We start from the raw sequence: 27997 nt of genomic DNA, 5'->3' as shown, positions 1-27997 counted from the left end.
GTGAAACAGCTTTGACAAAAAGAGGCCTCCACAAGGGCAGAAAAAAAAGAAATTAAAAAAAAATCATATTTTATTTTCGGCTTGTGAAGAAGGGAAATGGGGAGTGGTAGAGGAAAGGAAGGATTAAAGAAGAAGAATTTACAGCACAGGTGTCAATCAGGCGGCCTGCGGGCCGGATCAGGCCCGCGAGACAACAATCAGAGAAGCGCAAGGGAAAAAAAGGTTACAGGTTGAAATATGTCAACTTGATGTTGCCAAAGCCAGGTGCCTCTCGCAAAGACACTGTACTTGTAGTTATTTATCTCTCTCTTTCTCTCTTTCTCTCTCTCTCTCTCTCATTCTCTCTTTCTCTCTCTTTTCAACCCCTTTTCTCCCACTCTGTCTGTGTCTCTTTTTCTCTTTCTTTGTTGCTCTTTGTCTCTTTTTCTCTCTGTGTGTTTTGATCTCTTTTGCTCTAAATTCCTTTTTTCCTTTTCTCTCTTTTGTCTTTCTCCCTACCCTTCACCCTTTCTTTTCTCTTTTCTTTCCTTCTGTCTTTCTGTCTTTCTATTTCTCTATTTTATCTATTTTCTCTATTTCTTTCTTCCTCTCCCTTTCTTTTCCCCCTCTCTCACGACTTTTTATCTTTTGTTTATCACGCTTTCTCCCTCTCTCTTTTTCTTTCTTCGTCCCGCCCTCTCTCCTTTTCCCTCTATCTTTATCTCTCTTTTTCTTTTTCTTTCTCTTTAATCTACTAGTCTGGCCCCCGACCGAATGTTTGTTCTATCGTGTGGCCCCCGGGTTAAAATGAGTTTGACACCCCTGATCTACAGCTTCACCCTTGGATATGATGCACAAACTTCATGAGAAACACACTCACAAATGAGCCAAACGATGTAGGAAATTTCAATCTAAGCAAATCACAATTTGGTTCTTAATTGATCAATTTATGTAAGACGTGTTGGATGAAAAACACTGTAATACTCTAATAAAGACCAGATATCCAAAGAACTATAATTGTAACACTTTTAAAAGCAATGTTTTTATTTTATTGTTTTGTATTCACCTCACAAAAGTGTGCAAGACCAGAGGAAAAAGAAGAAGATGTTACTTCTATTGAAAAGTATTGACAGTGAGGGAGTTTGATTTATTCTGCTCATGACGATGATACCCTATAATCAAGCACTGGACATTTGAGCTGTTTAACATGAAGAAGTGAGCAGATTTTGATATCTGCAATGCAAGGCTGACATAAAAAGACGGAAGGTAGGGGGTAGTGCTGAAAGATTATGCCCCAAAAATATTTTCAATCGATAATTAATATGCAGTACTTACGAATGTTTTTGTTCTTAAAAACACAAGCTTTGTACTCAACAACATCAGGCAAATGCTTTGCTTTTAGTGTTTTGGTTTACGCTAAAATAGTGGCTAAAAAGGGAGCAAAAGTGTGCAATTTCAGACAAAATATAAATCATTGAGTCAGTACAATCAATAACACAAATTTAAAAAAAACATGATGGACCAACTGTGAATGCAACAAAGCAGATGAGTTATAGTATTTTTCCCCATTTGTACGACGTCAACTACAATTTCAAATTATGTGAATATTATAATGTCATTAATATCATGAAATTTAACTCAAAATATTACTTTCAATCGATCCAGATTTCTTTGAGGATAACTGCGAGAGCGGAATATCCTTTACAGGTGGACGGGAGCGATAACACAACGGAAGACACAATTTGACTGGGGACAATGGTCAGTAGTAAGATTTGAAGGTTTTGAATTGGAAGAAGACGGATTTGAGAACGACTTTGTGGCTTGGTCTACAAATGGTCTACGATTCAACACTGAGGTCAAGGAGAATAACAAGTCCATAATTTGAGACATTTGACAGGTTTCTTTTTGGCATCTGCTTGGTGCTGAGTGGTAGAAAAAAAAAAGATTGGATTTTGATGTCGGAGTTTTTGGAGATTAATTCTACATTTGAGATTGGGCTCAAGGTTAGAAAACGAAAGTGCCAGGTTTTTGGAAGGCAGAAGTTTTTCCGGATATTTTAAGAATGGCTGGTAAAATGCTGGCGGTGACAGATTGGCAGAAGCAAGATGACAACGATGGCAAACAGTCTGCAACAAAGTGGGTGGGCATAGGGCTTAAATTGGTAGGTAGAGAAATAGATTTTTCACCGCAATCCTGAGCTGACGTTATAGTTAAGTGTCAAACCGAAATCCAACATGCCAAACCACATCATCATTATTTTTTTGTAGTCCAAACAAACTTAACTCCCAAATATTTTTGTCCGTTCCGTTTAAAACTAGCTACAAAAATGAAAAACAAGAATATTCTAATGTAGGATGGATAGATTGATGGATTAGCAGACAGTTCTTTTAGAATGAACTGGGAAACCTAATTAATATGCATTATTGGTTATGACACATCAGTATCACTATTTGTACTGTATTGCGAAGAGGACTGCAAACTGCAACATCACATCTTTGAAAGCAATTTTTTTAATACAACACTAGCCCGCAGTAATTTTTTTTTTTTTTAATAAATTGCCCTTTTAATTTGAAGCCTCGAGTATGTGACAAACAAGGAAATGTGTATTGTGAAACTTGTTTCTCAAGGATAGATGGAAGTAAATACAAATATCATCTGACTTTCATTAAACCTCTAGAACAAAACATGGGAAGAAATCCCTGATGTCTTTGTGTGAAGTTTGAATTCCTACTAAAGGAGTTGATGGGACCTTTGAATAGAACATATTAGAATGATCTTTTTTTAATTGATAGCAACAAATCAAAGATATGGTGGCCAGGGTGAGAATATGCTGACGGTTCTGCTGCTGTATCGCAAGCCAGCAATGTCTTTCACACTGGGCAGAGAGCAGCCAATGACTTTCTGGGCTGTGTATTTTTCCCGTCCGATGCAGTGATCCCAGCATACCACACTGTGACACTATATGTCAGGATGCTCTGCACTGTTGCTCTCTAGAAGGCCCTCATTATTGGGATTTTTTAAACACTTGGTGAGAAGAGCAAGAACTTCAATATTGAAAGGTCAACAATTCCTCGCTTTTATCTTGCATGTTTGTGAACCCGGAGAAATGAGTTTATTGGAAAACCCAAATCCCATTCTCAGTTTGACTATTCCCTGCTTGTAAACTTACCCACAGTTGAGTGTGTTGTGTGTCTACAAAGAAGTGGAAGACACCTGTTGCATGCATTTATTGCCACCCAACTCAGACCAAAGCATATCTATTGGCCAACAGGGATAACTGAGGCTTAAAAACAAAGATTAGAGGGCTTTTCCTGAGGGACTACAGCGACTATATCTTGGTATCTGGACCGCAAGGCAGTATATTTTCCCCAAGTGATTCAAAATCTATGAATCCAAAGCTTTCCTACTCAGAAATATGTAACAGTGTGAAACCCAAGTTGGGTATTAGATTGGGATGAGACAGTGGGTTGTGACTATTTTCCCGGGCGGCACTTAAGACAAGGCTACTAAGGCAAGTAAATCTGACAGAAGTTGCCTTGTGTCACATTCCTAGACTCTGCTTCTCTAAAGGGCTGCAACCTGCATGTGGTCACTGCCAAAAAGTCAGGAAGGGGAAGCCCCAAAGCAATGTTTTTCCGCAAACATAAAGAGTTGTATTCAGTAACTTTTGTGAACAAAGGAACCCAGAACTGTACAAATCTATGAGCTTGCTGGACAACAAAGTCTGCTCTTTTTCTCAGTTAGTTGTGACGACCAAGGATAATCTCTAGGGTACATTTATACACTAGCACCAGCACTCATCATTTTTTTTTCATGAAAATCTATTTAAACAGACAAAACAGCAACTGAAATTAAATGGTGAGAATAAAACAAGCTACTTCCTAGAAGATAATTAGTAAAAATGTTAAGTTTATTGTCACACTTATCAACATACACCACCGTTCAGAGTTTGGGGTCACCCGGAGAATTTTGTTTTGGTCATTAAAAAGTCATACTTTTATTTATCAAATTACTTGTCCAATGTTTGGGTTCTTTATCCCATATAAATCTCTTTGCTTTTGTTGGCTAGTTTCAGATATGGCTTTTTCTTTGCCACCCTGTTTTGAGGGCCATAGACGGTTTAGTTTCACATGAAAGTTATTTTTTTCTGGACATTCTTAAAGTTAAATCACACACACAAATATGATGTTCTCGATACTCGACTGTCTCAGAAGAATTTATAGCGTGTCTGACTGGCTGTTTTCAAGGATTTTCTAATTCTTCATAAGCCTAATGCAAATTAGTATTGTGTAAAAATGGGTTTCATTCAATTCACATATAAAATTTGAGCTTCTATCTGTTCAAACACCTGTTCCAAAATGAAGTCTCACTGGAGTGCTGGTTACTGAAAATTGGCCTCCATACACCCTATATTGCATTAAAAACAGGCATTACAGGTAACAATAGTCAACGACCATGTTATAACTGTGCTTTTTCTTCATGAATAAGGACATTTCCAAGATACCCCCAACTTTTGAATGGTAGTGTGATAGCAAAAATATATAAAAATATGAGGGATGATAATTCACTCCGAAGGCTATAAAGGTGAAACTCACACACATTCCAACCAAAATTAAGTACTCTCAAAAACAAACTGACGCAGACCATTGACCCCACACAAGCCTAAATACACAATGACCCACTACCATGTAGTCTATCAAGGCAATCCTCTCTGGCTCAATCCAAAACTGTTTTGGCGGCTATCTCCTTGGACCATCTGTACACGCTTCAATCCCAACCAGAGAGGTCAGTCCGGTTCTCTTTGCACCTCCTACGGGAAACTGTGATCGAGCTTGGAGTGAAAAAACACAAGCATGGCATACGCAACTCTCCAGAGAACATAGCAATCCTTTCAGCCTTCAGCTGACACCATGTGGGATGTTGTCGGGTTTTAATGAGGCGGAACATGTTGATTCTAAAAGCTGATGATCGCTGAAGTGACTTGTGCTAAAATATGAATAGAACCAAGAGGAGCTCTAAAAGAAACGTGTTCTCCCTTGTCATACTAATATAATATTACGCTGCATTACAAATGACACTGTGTACAATCATGCTGCTTTGTGGGCACTTCCAAGCAGGTCAGCTGAGTGTCTTCCGTTCAGAGTGGTATTTATTGAGCGTTCCGTGCAATTAAGCACAATCCTTTTAATTGCACGGCTTCTTTTCATGCCGCTGCTATCAATCTCGATACATATGGACGTTTCCTTTTGCTGCTGCATGCCTCATCAGCTTAATGATCCATTCATCAGTTTAAGGCACATAAAAACCTGGAGGTCAGTAAATGCTGCAAGTTTTCAAAACATCTTAAAAATATTCAGCATTGACGACATGAAATTAATGTAATTAAAAACTTTAAATGCCTCAATTATGTTTTGTTTTGAAGTATTGAAAAGGGAGCATGCACCTTAATAAATACTCAAGTGAGAGGGAAGATCACTTGCCAATGGATATATGTCTGTCATTCAGATCCCATTATTTACTTTTTATCAAATGGAAAGCATATAACTTCACAAAAAACAGCATGTAACAGCATCATCTTCTTTTGATTTTTTCAGCATGATTAATGAGCCTTGCAGTGGTATTGTTTTTTTCTTTTTCGAGTTACTAAAATGACTCAAATTTTTTTTAAATGGTATTCAATCGGAAGAAACATTCTTATTTTAAAAAACATTGCAGGCCTAGTACTAATTCTTATCAGTAGGTACATTGGGCGGGAATCATAAATTAATCTGGTTGGTTGGTTGGATCCCTTAACCACTAGGGTCGTAGGGGCCCCATTTCCTGTGGTGTGCCTTGGGCAAGTACAGCCTGGTGGCGCCAATCCATCTACAGGCCAACATAGGTTTCCACACGGTCTTGAACCGTGGACCTTTCGCGTGTTAGGCTAATGTGCTAACCATCGCAAAATAATCTATTTACGGACAATTTACACTCTAAAGCTGTGGGAAGAGAAACTCTGGAGTAAAATAATACAGATTAAATTGTTCCTAATCTTTGAAAACAAGCTATTTTGTTCAAATTCAATCGCTTAATTATTTTGTTTAGTTTAAGTGTGCGTACTGTGGTCACATGCACCCGTGGCACCATGCTGCCCCAAAAGGGCCAAAATGTGCAGGTATTAATGTTTTTAACAAAAATCCAATTTAATTTTAGTTTATTCTAATTATTTAGCAGTTCACTTCTATATTGTACTTGATTGATATTGTTCATTAAGATATTGAAGTAGATCTTGTTAAATTGTATTGGTCATATGTAAAGTAAGACTAAGCGATATAATTGTGGTGACATTTACAAAAAAATCAAATCAAATAAATGTAATATTAAAATGTGTCACTGCATATATAGTCGTAATTGTACGAGTTCTTCATTAATAACCTCTTTAATATTTAAATCTTATATAACTCACTCATTTTTTTTACTCCATATGCACTTCATAATAATTCATATTTTGCAGAAGAGGACACGTGACGTCACACGCATGCGTCTGTTGTTTGCCGAAGTACTCATGGATGCGAACGCTGTAGCATATCTAGCAACTTGTAAGTTAGTGTTATTGTCTTGGTGCTTTCATTTCATGAAACTGTCCCATTTTTCCATCCAAACCAGGACTGCGGTAGCGCAGAAACTTACAGCAGATTATAATGAAATGAATGGATCGTCGGTGCTTGGGCTAACGTGTCTGCCGGGACTGTTGTTCGAGCTTTCCCATCATTTCAGAGGAGCTGCACGGCACGGAAAGTGACTCTGAAGGTCACTCTGGAAGTGACTGTTAAAATGACTCTGAAAGTGAAGACAACGAACCCTTTTAATGGAGATTTAGCTAAGCTGTTCTGGTCAGAAACAGAAGACGAGGATTTCGGCGGTTTTGTTAGATATGGATTACTGGTCAAAAATGTGAGTTTTGTACCATTATCTAAATTTTGTTTTGTTCATGTATTGTACTTTGTAATCAATATTTGAATAAACCACAACAAGTAGTTCTGTTGTACTTTTAAATATGCACACTTGTATGCTTGTCTGTTGATGTAATGTAGCCGCTGCAGAGGGCACCCGCGCCCTCTCGTGCAGTGCGACCTGTGTTGTGTTAAATACAGAAAGGTGAGTGCCACAATGGTAAAACAAATGGAGAGCAGCAAAATGGAGTGAACTGGCAAAAATAATACACAAAGAGCTAACAGAGGCTAAACCAGCTGGGATATGGCAGGCTAGCCGGCTGCTATAAAAAGGGCTAACTGGGACTGATCGGTGGAAAAACATGAGGCTGGCTGACCAAAAACAAGCAGTTAGAAGCCCGGTTACCCGGGAATCTACAACGGCAACTAACACAAACCCAGTCCGGAAAAAAACAGTGGGCACAGGGCTAACCTGGAGCTATCTGGACAATCTTATACCAACTGCAAGACACACGGCAAAAAACACCAAGGAAAAGTCACAATCACCTACCTAAAGGAGGCAGAAGCAAAAAAGAAACGCATCTAACGCAGCTTTTAATGATCAAAGCATGCAACTCAGACAAAACAGTCAGGAGTCCCCAGCGACACGGTAAGCAAAGTTCCAATTTCTCCAAGCAGAAATGAGTGCTATGCAATCATTGTTTACTACGGCTGACGCTGCTCTCGGTTAGTGTGTAAAAGGACATTTTGATAGCACATTTGTAAAACCATACAGCTTTGTTCTGTACCTCACATGCCTTAGAGTATTCCGTTTCTGTTGGATAAAAGTCTCAGCGGAACTGTTCATCTGCATTGCTTGTTTTACCCGTCACAACCTGAATGTTAGACAAACACTCATACCTTTTCACAATCTACATGAATGTATATCACAAGCTTAACAACTGAATCAAAGTGAGAATCGTTTAGATTAAAAAAAAAAAATATATATATATATATATATATATACCCTAAACCAGGGGTGTCAAAGTCAAATGGACGGAGGGCCAAATAAAACATTTGGCTACAAGCCGAGGGCCGGACTGTCCAATCTTTACTGAAACCAAGATTTAACCTACTGAAAACACAACAAATATATTACAATATGATTGGATAAATAAAGCAATATTTTCTTATGACCCTGTCAGTCATTTTTAATTTCAGCAGGCACAAAATACAAATGTCCTTTATATAAAAAACTCATAACATATCTCATAACAACAACTCATAACCATTTTCTATAATTCAATCATCTGAAATTATTCAAAAAAAATATTGCCTCGAAATACAATAAAATAAAGTGCAAAAATCTCTTGTTACTTAAAACCAATAGCAATCAACACACTGGACCTCATCTGTCCTGCTCAAATGTACATTGACTTTCCTTTCTGTGCTTTCTCTGGGTTAGTGTGAAAAAAAGGAATTACTGATTAACAAATAATAACAATCAAAAGTCATTTTCTCTGCTAAATAGGAGACAATTTTATCAAAAGACTGCTGTCCACATCAAGATCTATTTTCCATGAAAAGCCGAAAAACAAGAAACACTCCCAGGACAGAGTCGGCAAACAAAAACAACATAGTCAACATAGACAATAAAGCTTTAAAATTCCCGAGGGGAACAACAAAAAACAAGACCTTCTTTATGTGCATATTTAACTTTTAAACTTGAACAGAGTAAAAACTTCAAATGTGTAACTGCACAGGAAACATTACTGTATTATTACTGTATTTACATACATTTATATACAGTACTGTATTACTACAACTCTACATTACTTGTTTGAGGCGTGTGTTTTGTTTCATGATGCCGTCTAATATTATACTCTTTCATCACCGCCACACTTTCTCCACATAGCAGACACACAGGTTTTCCAGCTACCTCCGTGAACATGTACTCCAACTCCCACCTTGTTTGAAAGCCCCGGTTTTCAGTGTCCACCTTCCGTTTAGCCATTGTTGATGGGTATCTGTGGGCTAATTTTTGCTGTTATGCTAATGACTGCTGCTGATCGACTGCTGAATAAATCAAACCGCCTCCCGCTTTGCTCCCGCTCGGCGCGTCCCCGTTGCATTGTGGGAAATGTAGTATTCATGCGTACTGCGGGCTGCTGGCTTGCAGCGGCCTGCGGGCCGGATCTAATAATATATTGATATCGTCAAGCGGGCCAGGTAAAACCCTCTCGCGGGCCTAATGTGGCCCGCGGGCCTTGACTCTGACATATGTGCCCTAAACTGATAAGAAGCACAGAAATCAAGTGATCTGTGCTTTTGGCAGTAGTCATGGCTTGAGTACAGACAACAGTGTAGGTTAAGTCTGCAAGTCATTTATGTTCATAGTCCAGCCGCGAGTGTCTCAAGTTGTTTGGTGGGTGACATCATAGTCCGCTACGATTGACTGAGTGAGTCATACTTCCCCAGAGAGGTTCCGTCTCAGTGCAGGACATCACCCAGAGCCGGACACTGAGATTAAGCGACAGAATGACTGAAGCCAGCATATTGAAGCAACTCTGCCAAGCATGTCTTAACATAATATCGAGAATAATAAATCCAAAAACTCACCCTTTAATTTATTGAGACATTGCATCTAAGCATTTTGCAATCATTAACTCTGAAAGGAAGAAAAGAGCTCCTCAGATGACAATCACGAGTATCTTGGCAACGTGCACTCAGGTAATACTGTGGCAATCAATCTTTCTTTGACATGCAAAATGCTTTCAATTAAATTCTATGCTGAGCTGCATTGACAAACTGTCATCCATAATTCTGCCATATGGACATCAAACTACCCTCTGTGACTGATGGACTTGTCTCAAAGAAAATATTATTGGATATTCCGAACTATAATCTAAAATACTTAACCCTAAGCAATCAAATATAGGCTCAGCGGATACACTAAAAGATGAAAAGATTGAGGCCACAGTCAGATTGATTATAGATTAAGGACAAAATACTGCATTAAACTATAACAGTTCAGTGGTTTAATGACAAACATGTGGCTTTGATTTGTTCTACTACGCAGTATTGAAATTGAAATGGATTTTATCAATTAGTAATTGTCTTTTAAGAAGTTGGTAATGTCTGGCAAAATGCTGTGTGTTGTCATTTTCTTGGAAAAACACTATCAGCTTTTGAAAATAGAAACAGATATCCAGAGAACAAGAAATATTGAGATCAGATAGGAAAGTTAAAAAAAAAGGCCTTTGTCATCTGAGTGTGAAAGAAATAATATTCGTATGCTTTTACATTACTATGAGCCATACTGATTTTTTCAAGTAGATTATTTGAAAACATTGTGATCCCTTAAATAAAATTGTGCTAGCCAAAACAACTATTTAGCAAGCAATGTAAATCCCAGTTGACAATCTTTTGAACTGTCAATTTGGGTTCGATCTCCACAATTCATTGAATGTGATCATTTATTAAATTCAATTTACAGAACCAACTTCAAAGTTACATAATATAATGATCCATGAAGGCAGTATTAGAAGATTAAAAAGAAGAATTGTATTCATTAAAATTAATCTTCAGCCTTTTGGCACGGAAAATATTCAAGTCCACGGATTTAACACAAATTGACCTGCAGTCCATAAGCTACATTCATGTGTAATCCATCAAGCTGAAGCAACACCCCTTCAGAACGATAAAATGTCTTTCACTTGAAGCTCAAAAGCACTACTATACCCTTACAGATTTTCTTCCCCTCAGGTGTCCCCCTTAATCCAGGGTTCTCCAACGTGCTGCCCGTGGGAACCAGGGTGACCCCTTAGTACAGCTGAAGTGCCCGCAGACCTGCTCTGAAAATAGCTTACCAGGGCTAGGTCGTTGTAATTTTCTAATAAAATGATTTTTTTTTTGTGGTTTACGAATTCTATTTAACCATAATTAAAATAATTAACCTGGTAATAACATAGTAATAACATGATATGGATTTATAAAAGAACTTATCAAACTGAGTGCTCTCGGCTAGAGAAAGGTTGGAAACCCCTGCCCTAATCCATCTTGATTCCTGAAGTGGAAGCAGGTGCTTTCAGTTTATTCCTTCCCATACCTCATCACTAAGCCTCTTCACATGTTCAGGGTTTTTAATTGCGCATTGTCTAAGGTGCAGGAAGATGTTTACGTATCTCACATGTACACACACACTGCAATGAGCATAATATGCAAACATTTGTAAGCGGTAACATGCATTAGCACGCCGCAGTATCATAGATCTTACTCACACGCCTTAACAGAGCTGGGGAGAAGAAAAGCAGGGTACAAAGTGTCTGAAGAGATAGACTAGGGTGGTTTAGTCATGATTCCAGCTACGATGAAATAGAGGCAAGATCCAGCCGACCCAGCCAGATTAATTAACTTGATTTGCAGGACGGCGCCTGAAGTAAACCGGACATTTTATATTTTATTTGTGAGGTGATTAATGACAAATGAAATCCTGTCTTTTGTAAAGTAATGTACTGTATGTATAATAGGGCTCAACGATTAACCGAAATGTAATTGATATCACGATGTGACGTAGTGCGATTATGTAATCGTAAGACACTGCGTTTTTTCCCCCCTAAGGCCGTTTTGCAGGTTGAAAATTGGGCCATAAACCACAGCACCAGTACGTCCTTAAGAATCTATCACAGTACTTTAAGAGAGAGAGGCAGAGAGACAATGAAGAACAATTACAGGAATGTGATAAAAAAATCAGAATGAGAGAAGTCAGGCCCGAACACAACTTAATAATGATTGACTTTTTAGGCCCGACTTGTGATGAAATACGGGGTCGCACTCGGGCTTAAAATTTTACCTCTAACGTGAAATAAGTGACTATTGCTTTTGGCTTTCAATAGCCACAAACGAAACTAATGTAGTCTTCTGTGTCTTCGATCACGACACGCCAGTATGAGGTTCTACGTCCTACGAGCTGGTGAAGGAAACAAAGAGCCATTGATGTAGTGAGCAGTGACCTGACAAAACAATGATTCTTTTTAAGCCACAGAGGCTGGCAGCACTGGGGAGGGTCTCCTAAGTGTTCTATGGGAACATAGGAACAAAGAGGGGTGCAGACTAAGAGTGGGGGTGCGGTTAATAAATTTGGTTGACCTGATGTCAATGGAGCTCTGTCGCCCCTGCAATGGGAAGCAGGAGTGAACATACATGAGTGGCGGCATTCATAGCTACTATGTTTACATAGTTGATATTGCGCTAGTTTTAGTGTTTGAACGGAAACCATCAGTATGTTTTCTCAAAATTTGAGCTTATTCACACGCCACTGCCGATCATGCAGCCGATTCAGAACTGTTGCCAGGGGATGTATGGCAATTCTGTCGGTAAACCAACCATTTCCGCTAGATAAAACATAAGTGTGTTTGCATGCAGACGATATTACACTATTCATGAATAACGTAGACTCGTGTATAACGTGCACCCCTAATAAAAAACCAGCATAAATCGGTATAAAATGTTGCACTTCACTTAGCTCAATATTTGCAGTTGGACCATGATGATGCAAAACAAAAAAACTAAACATTCGTATTTAAATAATTCATTAAATTAATCCGACACATTGAATAAATAAAAGTATGTGTTTAATTTGATTTGTTGAAAATTTATTTATAAAGTAGACTTTTCCAGACCGTTAAATGCTGTTAGGCATATCAGGATTCGGTAAACTATTTATGAAAAGGTGCAGACTAGCAAGCCACAGGCGTGCTTTTCTGCTTATTACGAGGATTCCCCTCGTTGCCCCTGAAACTGGGTCTTGCCATCTGCTCCATGGCAATAAGGTGCTGACAGTTCTGCAAATCGTGTGCTCTAATGAAATTGCCTCATGATATGTAAGGTCTGATCCGCTTATCAAGGTATAGAGGGGTTTTGTCCAGGGTTTGGGATGGAAACATGACCATAATCATACACCTTAAATTTTTAAAACATTACAATGTCAAATGTTCTGCTAATACTGATAAAATGTTCTTTATGTGACCGACTGCTTAACATCATAATTTTCCATTGTATTTTGTATGGTGACCTCTATTTTAGAATAATTTTGCACTTGATTTGAATAAATGTCTTAAAATACTCATGCAGAGTATAGTCACATGCAATTTAATCTTTTTGAAGCTAGAACCAGCCCAAAATACTCCTCGAGGCTGGGTGGAGCCAAAAAGTATACTGAAATAATAACAACCGTATACTTAAAGGTAGGGTGCATTGTTTAAGGTGTCCTCAAAAGGTTTAAAAGTTAAATATTTTCTCTATAAGAGAGTCGTGCTCCCCGTTCCAATTGGTCAACATTCAGAAAAGCTCTAACTGAGGTACAAGTGTTTCACTTCTCCCTCCTAAATAACATGCATATTAATTATGTGTTAACAATGCACAACTGAGTTTAAAGAATTCTTGGGTTTTATATTCCACTGTGCCTATCTGCTTTTATCTTAATTTTATCAATGCTGTTCGGGGCGAAACACATTAGGTTCGACAAATGGGTTTTGGGGGAGAGTGACGTCATGCTTGTGCCCGCAGTTTAAAAAAAAAATGTATTCATCAATATGGCACGAAAATAGTGAAAGTAGAAAAAGGCCTGCTTCTAAAAGAGTCCAAATGCCAACCCAGACCCCCAAAAAGATAATAAAAAGAGTTTATTCAAGTCTAAGAAACACACGCATCATGAATGAGCAGACTGAGGCTGTGATTATGACTTTATGCCAGGAGATGGCAGTAGAGAGTAACAAAGGTTCAAATTCCTTACAGCCCTTTAACGGGCAAGGAAATTAGTTTTATACCAATTGAACCATGAACCATATACTTTTAGTTTAAACGGCAGTTTAAATTATTTTTAAATTGGTTTCAAATAAACCTACATCTTTATACATCATAAGAGCACTTTCCTAAACTACTGTTATCTTCAAAAGACACAGACTTAAAACAGCTAAATATATTAAATTGCACAATTTTGACTTCAAATGTAATACAATCAATTATTTGCTCCAAGTCTTCACCATACAAAAATACAAAAGACGCATTTGGGCAGTAACTGTAACAACTTGAAATAAAGCAGTCATAACTAGGGAATGACCAATATTTGTTTTCCAGGGCCGACACCAGTACCGATTATTAGTATCAAGAGGAGGTTGATAACCAGTATATGGAGCAGATATTCATTTTCTGTAAAACAAATTTCTCATCTCATCTCATCTCATTAGCTGCACCCCTTATCCTCAGTAGGGTCGCGGGGGTGCTGGAGCCCATCCCAGCAATCATCGGGCAGTGGGCAGGGGACACCCTGAACTGGTTGCCAGCCAATCGCAGGGCACACAGGGACAGACAACTCGCTCGCTCTTTCACACCTAGGGACAATTTGGACTGGCCAATCTACCTGAAATGCATATCTTTGGAATGTGGGAGGAAACCGGAGTGCCCGGAGGAAACCCACGCAAGCACGGTGAGAATATACAAACTCCGCACAGGAAGTCTGGTAGCAGGATTTGAACCCACACAGGAGGTTCCCAAGACCTTAGAACTGTGCCTGCACACGCGCTAACCACTGTGCCGCCGTGCTGCCCTAAAACAGATTTAATAACGCAAAAAGTAATAAGAAATATTTCTTATAAATTCAAATAAAAATGTACTTCCCCCAAAATTAGGAGAGGTTTTTCCAAAGTTCATCAGCCATCCTGGAGAACATGTGGAAAGGTAGACGTTAACCGCATATGTTTTGGCTTTGCCCAAAAAGACAAGATTACTGGGAAAAATTATTGTTGTCTTAAAGAAACTATTTGGATATGGGAAACATTCAAGGTGCTCTATTTGGGCCATCTAACAGAAAAAATATTACAGAGAAAGAATGAGTACCTGGTTAAAGTTTTACTGACAGCCACCATAAAATTATAACAAGATTGTGGTACAAAAAAGATTGCCCCAAGATTGGAAATATTGGTAATGGAGAGGACCACATTTCAAATAAGAATACAGGAGACCCAATTCATGGACAAATGGGGGAAAATGGATAGACTTTAGGAAAAACAAGGACACCACTTCTGAACAATGAAGACTGGACTTTGAAGAATTACTTGATCATGTAAGATATTCCCCAACACTGCAATGATGTTTTAATTTTTTTTTTTTTCTTTTGTTTCAACAGAGCTGTCGAATTTAAAAGTGTGGGCATTCCTCTTTTAGAGCCAGAATGACAAACTAATGTTATGGCAACAGCTAATCACTTGCACTTTAGGGGACTTTCTATGCTCACAAATACACAATCTTGATTGACAGACTACTGTTATGATAAGAACTAATATATCAGTCTCCACTTGAACATGCCTCTTTTAAACAAGTCCTTTGAAATAAACATAGAATTTTCATACACCATAAGAGCACATTCCTAAACCAGTGTTTTTCAACCAGTGTGCCGTGAGACCATGTCTAGTGTGCCTTTGGAATTTGCCCAATTTTATCTTTCAAAAAATCAGGCCATTATTTTGTATTTTTGCCATTTTCAGACGAGGAACTGTAATAGTCATCCATATCAGGAGATGGCAGGAGATTTTAAAATACTTTTTATATACTACTTATCTGCTCATGAGGTAGCACAGTACATTTAATAACTTAATTTGTTTAACAAAGTGGTTTAAGATTGCACTGTAAAAAATAAAATCACAAATAAAGCACCTCATTCTTTTTAATTTTAAGTATTATTTTCTTCTTTTTATATTCTAATTATGTGCTTATGAGGTAGTACAGCAAAATATTTGACATTATTTCAATTTCAAACATTTTCGACCGACGGTGTGCTTTAGAGCTTTTTTATAAATAAAAGTGTACCTTGGTTCAAAAAGGGTTGAAAAACACGGTCCTAAACTAAAGTTATCTTGTGAAGACACAGACGTAATACGGATAATGACATTAAACTGCACAATTTTGACTTCAAATGTAATACAATCAAGTTTACAGACGTTTTGCCACCTTCATCACCAGCTAAAATCAGTACTAACTCATTATCATTTCTCTGCCTTAGGCACAGTCCCTTTACGGCTATCCAACTCAGTGTAACCTGGTTTTATCCAGTGTGTGGATGCAGCCCAGCTATTCTAGTAATTAACACAATTATGTAAGCATTTGCATGGATGAGATGGCCAATAGCAAGTGACTGTTTCATCCACTGGGAAGGATAATTATTTCTACAACCCACAGTCCCACATCAGAGAACCACTTAACTTCACTGTATACAGTTCATATGTCCTGTGGCAGTCATTAGGGTATAGGGTGTGGTGGGAGTACATCCCAGCTGAACCGAAATAGAGCCCTGCTCTTGACTAATCCCAGATGAACAGGTGCTTCTATTTCAAGGACCAAATCCTGTTCAATCCACCCACTAGAATGCCAGTGCTTTCTCTCTTCTTCCAACATAATTGTGTATTTATCCAACGACGAAAGGATAAATGTGCTGCATTGTGCAAAATCAGAGAGGAAATTCAACTGAAAAGAAAAAAAACTCTTTCACTGCCCTTCTCGCCTCAAAGCTAGAAAAAAAAGCAGAATCACTAAATACATTTCGATCTTCAGGTTACCTAACGCACTTTTGCAAGGTTGCCATGGTCATCATTCCCTAGCAATTATGATGCATGCAGCCGTGTGAGAACCGACATTCACATTCAGATGACACCGTATCCCTAGAAACACCACCAGTTGCATCAATGTTTGACAATGGGGAAATGATTCAGGCCAAGCAATTGCAGTCTGTTGCAATAAGTGGACGGCTCAGTTCATTGAGTGGCCGATTTCCCACCGAATTTGTGCGTTCAATTGACATCCTTTGTGGCCGTGCGAAAGCCTCTGATGAGTTGCGTGACGTCAGTACTGTTTGTCAGTTACAGAAAAACAAAATCATTCAAGGATGCATGACGATCGAATGACTCATATTGAGGAATTGGTAAATTTTAAAATAAGTTTGAATTAGATTGTTTTTAGCTTTCAGTTCGGGTTGAATCAAGTCTTCAAGAATGATAAGTTTAGAGTTTGTAGACACTCAAAACGAGGAGAGAAGACATCAATGGATTTTGAACTTACAGGGAGGACAGGGAGAGAAAACTTCGGATGAGAAAGTCCAACCTGTTCTAAAGGCCCTTCGCTGACTGCTTTCTTTTTATTGCATCTCCAAGGTTACAAAAGCAACTCCGCCCTAAAGGGTGTGAGTTTCAAAGAACAACTTTATTGGCTGATAGCGGCAATGATGTAGTAGTCAAAACAATGAAAAGCAGTGTGCAATAATGGTCAAAATAACGAACTGGCATCCAATGAAATTTCCTCTGCAAGTTTCCAAAATTAAAAAAAAGAATAAACTACTCAACAATCCAAAAGATAGTTAGATAATTTGTGCTTTTTAAACACCCGGCAAACCTTTGCTCCAAGTCTTGAGACGCAAATAGTCGCCAAAGAAAACTACAAAAGACGCAAACTGGCAGTAAGATGTGCGATATTGCAATGGATGCCATCCAAACCAGAGATACAAAAAACGATCTGGCAACAGAATAAAAGGCATGTATCCAGTGCCTGAGAAAAAAAAGGAATTTTTTTCAAGTTATCCAGAACCTGACAGGTGCAGGATGAACTTGTTTTCAAAAGATGTGATTGATGGAGGTGTTTGTAGTATCCTGGGAGCCAATTAAGGATGGCAATAATGTAGTCAGACCAAGAATAATGAAGTAGCACAGTTTCATCTTTTAAATCAGCGGTATCGCCCATTCTACAATGTCATCATTACAGAAGCTTGTCCTTGGGAAGCTGAGATCTCATTTAGTGCTTAAACAAAACAGCTTTTTAACTGATTAAAAATGAGCCATCGCTTTCTGCAATTATTTTCACAGGATGTTTTTTGTATAGAAACTTTATATGAATGTTTGTGTAAACTTTTTGTGATTATGGGCTATACAAATAAATGTGATGTGACTTGACTCAAACTTGCTATTTTAAAATTCCATTATTCAAGGATGATTGATAAAAGTTTAATAATTCAATTTTGGGCATGTAACCCAGTCCTGAACAACACTATATTTACACCATGATGCTTTACGGGTGTATATTGCCTCCGCCAACCATATTTTCCTATGCAAAAATTTAAAAGAATGAATAATAAAGGTCAAGTGGTGGCGGAAACACAAGTGAGTTATAAAATTAAAAGGGAACAATTAAGTTCTGTAGACGGACGGATACATTTACTGCAAGTAATTTTTTCCTTATGATCATTAGAAAATGTCGTATAAATTAAATTGAAAATGATACTTAAAATTATCATGTGTGTGTTTGTGTGTTTATATATATATACATATATATATATATATATATATATATATATATATACATACATATATATATATATATATTATATATATGCCATAAATATATATGCCATAAACGAAGTTTGCGATTTTAAACTTAAACATTAAGTTAAATGGTAATTAGATGTATCTACGTTACCAATTCACAATTTGAAAGTACTATCTAAAAGACTCAAATGTAATACAGCTCCAGCTAAGCAAAAAGCTCAGTCTTCGGGCACAGTCATTGGAAAAAGGCTGGTAGACAGGTATTCCTTTTAGTAAAGGTTTTCCAATTTTGCTAGACTAACATAAAATACAGCAAATACAAACCAAAACAAGAACAGGAACGGATTTTTAGTGTAGCAAGCTCAAGTTGTTAGCATTAAGTGTGTTGGTCAAATTTGAAAAAGTTATTTCCTTCCAAGAAATGCCATTTAGTACAGCATTTTGTGAAACAAACAGCCTTATATTTCCAAACGTTAATCACAGCTCAATGGTGTTAAACATAAGCATATAAACCATAGCGCTTTACATGATCTCTATTTATAATGATAATGCTGGTTGACCTTTGCCTTCAAGGAAAAATATGTTTTCTTCACAGTTAATATAAGCCTATACTTTTATCACTATGAACTGAAAAATGTTCCTTTTCAACAGTGGCCCGTTTTTCGTAAGGGCCCGGTCACACAGCCGTTTGCGTCTGTATCGCGGGTAAAATTTTGCGGGGTTTTTTTGCCCGTGGTTGCCCGCGATGGAAAATGCGCAAAATTGGCCAACCCGCTGTTCATCGATGGTATGCCCGCAAAACAGACGCCGGCGACTGTTCCGCTTCCTCATCGCGTCATTTCCGCGTCATTTTCTCGTGTGGACCACGGGTATAAAGGCTGCCGAGCCGGCGTTATGCCGAGAAATGCATCCTTGCCGAGATTTGCATCCCCTCGCTACTACAACCACTTTTACCTCGTTTTACCTAACTTTTATATCACTTTTAGGGAATTTAATGGCGAACATATAACCAAAACCACTTCGTCTTGCATTTGTTGGGAATGTAATACAACTTAAACCATTCCGTCTTTGTATTTGTTGTGAATGTAATCGAACGGTAATGCACGCCGTATACAAATCACTTTTGAGCAGGTAACATGTTTATTTTGCCTTTTTCTATTCAAATCGCTCGTATTGAAACTGTTATGCACTCTACCGTAAAGCTTATTTCTGCATAATAAGCTTTACGGTAGAGTGCATAACAGTTCTCAAAAGTGATTTATATACGTGTGCATTACCGTTCGATTACGTTCACAACAAAAACAAAGACGGAATGGTTTAAGTTGTATTACATTCCCAACAAATGCAAGACGAAGTGGATTTGGTTATATGTTCGCCATTACATTCCCTAAAAGTGATATAAAAGTAGGATAAAACGAGGTAAAAGTGGTTGTAGTAGCGAGGGGATGCAAATCTCGGCAGGGGTGCATTTCTCGGCATAACACCGGGCTGTAGAAATCATAACCCCTCAAGACACAATCCCGTGAAGATCAAGATTTCAAGCTATGGCACCGAAGAAGCCAATATGTTATTATTGTAATAGTTTTTCATTTTTATTTTATTATCTTGTTATGAAATGAAAATAAATGTCAAGAAATAAAAATGGATTAAGACGAGGTCACTACGGTGACGGGGATCCATGTTCACCCCTTAACGTCTCGAGCACAACTGACGTGTGCTCGGCAAATCGCGCTGTATATACGCGGAGAAAGGCGTTTGACCGTAACACGCTAATTTCACGTAATAACACCGCGATACAGGCGCAGAGCATGCTATGACCGTGCTCCACCCACGATTACCCGCTGAAATTTCGCGTCCTACCCACGTGTAACCACGCCCTGGCCGCGGCCATAGCACGTCGTTCCGCGTCATTACCTCGTGTGTAAACACGTATGCCGCCCGCGGTTAACACGTGGTCTAAAGTTTTGAGCAGCGCAAAACTTTTTCGCGCGGCCAACCGCGTGTGAATTTCCAACCGCGAGTAAAGCACTGCTGTATCTCGTCTGTTTGGCGATCTCAAAGCGTCCAACAGCGTCTGCTTCACGGGCAGAAATTTCTGGCCGTGATTCAGCCTCGATATGCCCGTGAAAGGCTGTGTGACCGGGCCCTAAAGTTTTGAGCAGCGCAAAACGTTTTCGCGCTGCCAACCGCGTGTGAATTTCCAACCGCGTGTATAGCACTGCTGGATCTCGTCTGTATGGCGATCTCAAAGCGTCCAATAGCGTCCGCTTCACAGGCAGAAATTTCTGGCCGTGATTCAGCCTCGATACAGACGCAAACGGGTGTGTGACCGGGCCCTTAGGACAAAACTTTACAACACTACGTGGGAAATCATAGACACATACTCTTACATGCCTCACTGACAGTATATCTGTCAAAACATAGAATAAGCACCACCCAAACTTGCCATCTTAAATCATTTGAAGAGTTTGGTTGCCAGCTCTGGTGACTAGTTCCCAGAAACACAGTTTTTTTGGGGAGAAGCAGCCAAATTTAAACCCTGCTCAATATAACTTCGCCCCTAGAGCCATAAACCAATTTGTCTCATTTCCAGTACCCCGAGTTTCTCCACGCACCATGACTGAACAGCCCAGGGCGTTGTATGAATAGTCTCCCAAGAACCAGTGTGGTCAGCATTTATCTTGGATGTGGAAATGATAATCCCACTTTGTGTATCGTGCTATAAATGTGTGGATGTGTCAAGGAGGAAATACAAACACTGTGAATTCGATTTTTGCCGTAGAAATGTTGTTGAAATGGGAATAAGGTTGACGGAACCCTGAGGCTTGTTAGAGCAGCCATTCAAGCAAGTACTATCCCAACCGTTTCTGAATATGAATTTTGTGCTGCGGCTTTTGTTGCAGTCACAATGGGTTGGCTACAAGGACCCGGCAGCCTTCAAAACAAGTGTTTTGATATTGAGTGCTGTTCTAAACCCACGAGAAATGCACTGATAGGCCTCTGTGTGTGAGTTTGATGATAAATCTGAAATAAAGCAGTCACAACTAGGGATTGACCAATATGGGTTTTTAAGGGCCGATACTCATACCGATTATCAGTATATAACCAATACTTGGGAGCCGATATTCATTTGCTGTAAAAGCTTGAAAAAATGGCGTTAAGAACTTTTAATAACGCAAAAATAAACCGAAAATATCAATTATATAAAAAAAACAGCTCTTTTAAACCCATTACAGTAAATAGATTAGAATTTCAAAACAACTGACATGAATAATCTTTCACCTAAACCAAAAACTAACAGGTGCAGGAAATAAAATTAGGCTTAGCAGCAACTTGTATAAAGGGTACATAAAAACTTAAATAGCTGCCTGATTTTACAATAAATAAATAAAAATGTTAACACAACAAACAATAATTAAATCAACTTAAAAGAAAAAGTGCATTGAAATTCCAACAGAGCTGGGGAACTAAAAGTTTGAGCCAGATTTACAAAATAATGTTATGGTAACAGCTAATCATTTCTACTTTAATGTGCTTTTTATGCGCTCTGTCAATTACTAACACACAAGCTTGATTGATGAACTAATGTTCTGGTAAGAGCTAAAATATCAGTCTCCACCTGAACATGCGTCTCTGAAACAAATTACACTTTTTCTCTTAATCACAAACACGCTTTTCTATCACGGACACAGGTATGTCGGGACAAGTCAGCTGAGCTGTCTTGCTAACATTAGTGTTCCTGTGTCAGTGGCTTCACCCCCGGTCGCTTATCCAATCAAAAGGTGTGGAGTGAGTAGGAATGAGGTGAGGAGCAGGAGAGAGAGTCTCGGCTGCATCTGAGATTTAATAATCGGCCCGTCGGATAAAAAGAAAATGCTGCTACCAATATCCGAGAAATCCCTAAATATTGGTGATTATAATCGGCCTTCCGCGATGATTGCTCGACCTTTAGTCACAACCTAGATATAACTTAAATGTTCTAGACAAGGGTTAGGATACTCGGGCTATGAGTAATGTATTCATAAAACAGTGCATACCTGTCAACTTACACATTTTAACTGTGTTTTATACATTTAAAAAAAAATCCTTTTAAATTGTGTACATGCAATGAGAATTTATTTCTGGGGATAAAAAAAAGACAGATTTTGTCCTTCCCATTTTGGCTGTAATCCATATTGCCTCAGTCACTAGTAGCAGGCGACAACATTATCGTAGATTGCAGATATTGACAAACTCTGTCTTGCTGTGAGTAAATAGGTGCCACGCTTTTTTGTAAGGTTTATTATCACTCAAAAAGGGGAATTGCAACCATTAATTTGGAGAGCAATTGACTGAGGTTGACAGGTATGACATTGCAACACGATTTTACAGATGGGATACCCTCAACACACAAAAAAATGTAGCATGCTCGTACTTTTTTTAAGATCTGATATACTTTTAATTTGTCCAAAAGCGAAACTGAATAAAAAAATACAAAACACATAAAAACAAAACAACTTTTTAATGACAGTGTGTATTATTTAGCTCCCTTCACTAGTAATTTAATATGAAATACAAAAAGCCAAAGAGCCTTGAACATGTCATAAAAGCCAAAGAACAATAGTCATTGTCACAATTTTTTTTCCCCCAACAAAAATATGAAAGTCAAAAGTCATTCAATGTGATACTTAAAGTTTCCACCAGTGATTTAGGATCTGCTATTAGTATTGTCATATGCCGCTGCCCTTCAAGAGCAGGATGACGCTTTAAGTTGAAAATTAACAGCGAATAGAGGATGAAGGCGCTGTATCTGAGTCAGTTCAGGAAGTTTTTCCTGCTACTGGTAACCATGGAAACCAGTACTATCAATTTCAGCTGGGGGGAAAGAACCCTTACCATAAAAAACGGTCTGGAAAGGGATGGCCCCCTATAACCCAGGTGGTTTAGGAATCAGTGAACCGTGAAATAGTAAAAAAAACACGTTTCATTAAAAAATATCTTTTTGATTTGAAAATAATACTCGAACCATCATATAAATGTGCATTTTTCAAACACTCATACTGTTTTTTTTAAAACGACCATAGTTTGTTTCTTACCACCAAGCGACTATAAAAATACACACTGTCCCGTTAAGACTTCTAAAGTATATGTGTGTTACTTTATGCGTGGCTCTTCACAAGTGGCTCCGTGTTCGAGAGAAAAAAATTCACGTGATACCTCTGAAGAGAAACTATTTTTGACCATTTTGCATCCACCTGGCTAAACTATAAATAGCACAATGTAGCCCCCAAAAAGAGGCATCACAATTTATTTTGGTTACTGCTACTTTTTTTAACAGTTGCCGGCTGTGAGTGCGAGAAGCTCATTCCATCTGTGGTGCTAATTGCTCCTCTTTCGGTTTCGGGCTCTTGTTTCATCTCTGAGCTATTAATCATAAAAAAACGTGGAAAGTCTTTAAAAAAAATTACCTTTAAATGAATGAATTGCACGGGCAGCATGGCGGTACAGTGGTTAGCGCGTGTGCAGCACAGTTCTGAGGTCATGAGATCGAACCTTCCTGTGTGGAGTTTGCATGTTCTCCCCGTGCTTGCATGGGTTTCCTGCGGTCACTCCGCTTTCCTCCCACATTCCAAAAACATGCATGTCAAGTTAATTGGCCGGTCCAAATTGTCCCTAGGTGTGAATGAGGGAGTGAGTTGTCTGTCTCTGTGTGCCCTGTGACTGGCTGGCAACCGGTTCAGGGTGTCCCCTGCCCACTGCCGGAAGACAACTGGGATGGGCTCCAGCACTCCCGCAACCCTACTGAGGATAAGCGGTGCAGATGATGGATGGATGGATGGATGAATGAATTGCAGCTTAATACATTTGCATCAGACAAAAGCTCACTGCACCAAATGTGGCTATTTGCTCACTAAACAAGCATGAATACCGTATTTTCCGCAATATAAGGCGCACCCTAAACAAAGCCTTTTGTTATACAGGGATCAGAATGGAGATTTTCATTTTCAGCTGAAATAGCCAGGGTCCAGGGGCCGCAGGCCCCGGCCAGGTCCAGGGCGGAGCCCGGTGGGGGGCTCAGGGGGGCAAACCCACCCGAAGCCAACGGCATTCATCTTATTTGCTATGTGAAAATTGCACTAGAATGAATTAAATCCAACAAAACAGAAACCATGTATTTTTTTCAGTTTTAAGATGTTTAAAACAATTGGGGGATTACAATGTTACAACCATCACCATTGTTGTTGTGTTTTGATGATGAAGATGGACCTTGTATTTAGCTACTAATCAACAATATATATGAAAATATATACATTAATAACCATTCATCATTATTTTGAAAATAGAATGCACAAACTGAACATGCTTAAAGAAAATACATGTCAGTCTGTGACAGTCTTCTCCAGCCATGACCACTTAAATTTATTCTTGATTCCTTTATCAATCTCGGAGACAAAAGCCTCGTCTTCTTTTCTTAGTATTTTCATATTTACTTTTTCAAACACTCATTTGACCGTTTGAAAAGACCGGAAGGAGCGCCATGTTTGAGAAAGCCAATGCTCTGAACAAAAGCTCCGCTGATTGGTTATTAGCGAACCTATCGACCAATGGTAGGAGTCGATCTATTTGTTGTGTGTTATAGATCTAATGCGCTGCGCTTCTTTTTGCCGATTTTTCTCGCGATCTCTAACTGCTAACTTGGGGTGATGAAACAGTCACGTATCATACCTCACCCCCCAAAATATTTTCTCATCGAATTTAGACGATTTACGGGAATGACCTTTGGGGTTCAAAAACAGCGGAAATCCGCGGATCCGCGTAAAATTCTGATCCCTATGTTATAGGATTTTCAGCCATAAGGTGCATAGAATTAAAGCTAAATAAGAGCTGCTAAATTTACAAGTGCATAGTGATACACAGTTATGCGATATATTAGTACAATGATTCATTCATCAGTGGTCGCTGACCAAAATCACAAAACATTGTCGGCAACGAAAATCAGGGCCGGGTTGCGGCAGTGTTAGCGCAGGAAACAAAGTGCTAAACCAGGTACAGATGATATACAAAAACCAAACTCACGACAAAAACTTACCGGACACCAGGGCAAACAACTCTGAAAAGTTGCCTGCCCAGCCATAAAGTTGCCTGACTCATTTTTCACAACTTGAAACACTATAAGACGACTCATCGCAAAAAAACAACAACATTGTTGCAAAGTATTAAGGATTGATAATCAGACTATATAACAGAACAACAATTTAAAATTAAGTTTATTAGAAATCAACTTATAACACTCATTGCAAGTATATGACATCGCTGTTTTCCATCTGCCATCAGTTTGTACCTGTATTTACTCATCTTCATTCATGCAAAGTTTGGGTTGCATTGTCTGCTACAAGCCACGTGAACTCCTCTTTCCACGATGCTTTTAATGTACGTTTCAGTTGTAGCGTCATAAATGTTGCTTTGAATCTTTCTTCTGGGGCTGAGGTTTTGGCTTGATTCCTAACCACTTATCCATTTTTCTTGTGTTCTCTGTGCGTCTACTTTGGAAAATGATATGCAAATGGACGACCTTATAATGCTCTGGAAGGTCCGGAAGCACAAAGTTATTCGACGCGGGCTTCTGATCGGCTGTCGAGTATGCAAATTGCTAAACAAATAGAAATTCCTAACGAAGATTTCGAAATCAGAATAAAGCAAACGTTTGATTTGAAAAAAAATCTTTCGTTTTTTTTTTTCCCCTTGAAAAAGTTGCCAGCCACCCGGGCGGAGACGTTTTGTGAGTTGTATGCCCGACGTAAAAGATGCACGCCCCGGGAGTCCGGGCAGACATTATTTCAGACACTGCAAAAACGTATTGGATTTTATCTCACGGTGTCAGGAATGAATTTTAGAGAATGGAGAAAACAAAGTTGTCCAAAAAGATATAAATAAACAAAAAAAAGCACATTGAAGTTAACAACTCTGGTGTATCTGATGATAATTTTTGCGTTGTGTTCATTTATATAGTTCAGGGAAACGTTCAGTATTCCTCCATTCTCTAACCTTTCATTTCTGGCACCGTGATAGTAGTGTGATGATGAGATAAAAACAAATGCCTTTTTGAACGTCATCTGCATCACTGGTGCTCTAATGGTTTGGTTTCAGTGCCCTTACCGCCACGACCTGGGTTAGATTCCCGTTGCAAACAATGTTTTGCGATAACCACATCACATCAAACCTTTTCTGGTCTACCAAAACTTGCCGCCTGGTAAAAAAAAAAAGTCCCAGCTCTCCTTCTGAAAACTTTAAACGGTCTGGTCTCTTCCCTCGGCTGCTCCTAAACCTTGACAGAGCAACAAATCGGGAGCATCTTTTGCCTTGACGCGACCAAGTGGTATGGCAGCTGCACGGCACAGGAGAGGAAAAAACTGGCACGGGGGTCTTAGGACTGCAAGGGGCATCGCGGGCTGCCCTTTCCCTGACTCGGAATCCATATACACGGGCCGGGTCAAAAGGAGAGCAAAAGCCATCGCCGTGGATCCCAGACACTCAGGCCACAAAATGTTTGTAACACGCTCATCATGAAAGCAGTACAGAATCATTCGCGCCACCACAAACAGACTGAGATACCATTTTTCCCCCCCCAGAGCTGTCAAGGCCATCAGCCATCCCCCACCAACGCCCTAACTAGAGCCATGTTCAAAGTCTGGCTCGGGAGTCAGTTACAGCCTGAGATAAAATATTTACTGGCCCAAGGGCTCTGTCAATTAATTAATAATACATAGCCAGACAGTAAGGTTGATCGCAGTATAAAATACATGTATTCAAAAATAAATAAATAACCGTTTCACCAAATAATGACAGTAGCCCTTTGGCAACCTTGCCCTTGAAATTTTAGCCCACCCCATTTTCAACATGGTGACTGTAAATAAAATAATGAATGTTGAATGTGAGGGCTGTCACTTCCAGCAGTGGAAATTTGAGGATTTTTTTTTCACTGAAATCTAAAACAACTGTGTCTGCCTATTTTGCCAAGAGACTGAGGCTGTTTTCAAAGAGTATTATACCGAGAGGCACTACCAGACGAAACATGCCGACTACGAAAAGCTAACTGGAAACGAATGCTGTGAAAAGGAGAAGCAACTGAAAGCTGTTTTAACGGCAAAGCAGCGCTTTTCCACCAGAACCTGCGAGTCAAATAAAAATGCTACTTAGGCGAGCTGAGAGGTCGCGACGCTGATCGCCAAGCACTGCAAACCTCTTACTGAGGGGGAATTTATTAAAGACTGTTCAAAGAATACTAGGCTGAACCCGCTTTCTGAAAAGTTTGGCCACCCCTGACTTAAAGGCTATGAGCCACAGCACAACGAACTTTACTACTCTGCCACACCCTGATCTACATATACAACACAGAATCATCTTGAAGAGAAAAACAAAACAAATGTACGTTGTTTTTCCATTTTGTGACTTTATATATATATATATATATATATATATATATATATATATATATATATATATATATATATATATGCAGCACAGCGGATGAGTGCTTAGCACGTCCGAGGCACAGTTCTGAGGTCATGAGATCAAACCCAGCTACCAGGCTTCCTGCGCGGAGTTTGCATATTCTCCCCGTGCTTGCATGGGTTTCCTCCGGGCACTCCGGTTTCTTCCCACATTTCAAAAACATGCATTTCAGGTAAATTTGCCAGTCCAAATTGTAACTAGGTGCGAATGAGCAAGTGAATGTTTGTCTGCCTCTATGTGACCTGCGAC

At 39.0% G+C, this 27997-nt stretch overlaps 1 protein-coding gene across 1 annotated transcript in view; it reads right to left on the bottom strand.

Annotated features, from left to right (window-relative positions):
• The window catches only part of zdhhc8b (zDHHC palmitoyltransferase 8b), a 92034-nt gene that overhangs the window by 23342 nt on the left and 40695 nt on the right, over nt 1–27997 (bottom strand). The gene's annotated exons all lie outside the window — the stretch shown is intronic.

The sequence above is a fragment of the Urocampus carinirostris genome, chromosome 5 (assembly GCF_059441175.1).
Source record: "Urocampus carinirostris isolate Australia breed hairy pipefish chromosome 5, RoL_Ucar_1.0, whole genome shotgun sequence".
Lineage (NCBI taxonomy): Eukaryota > Metazoa > Chordata > Actinopteri > Syngnathiformes > Syngnathidae > Urocampus > Urocampus carinirostris.
The sequence above is the reverse complement of the archived record's forward strand: the minus strand, read 5'-3'. Positions and strand labels throughout refer to the sequence as shown.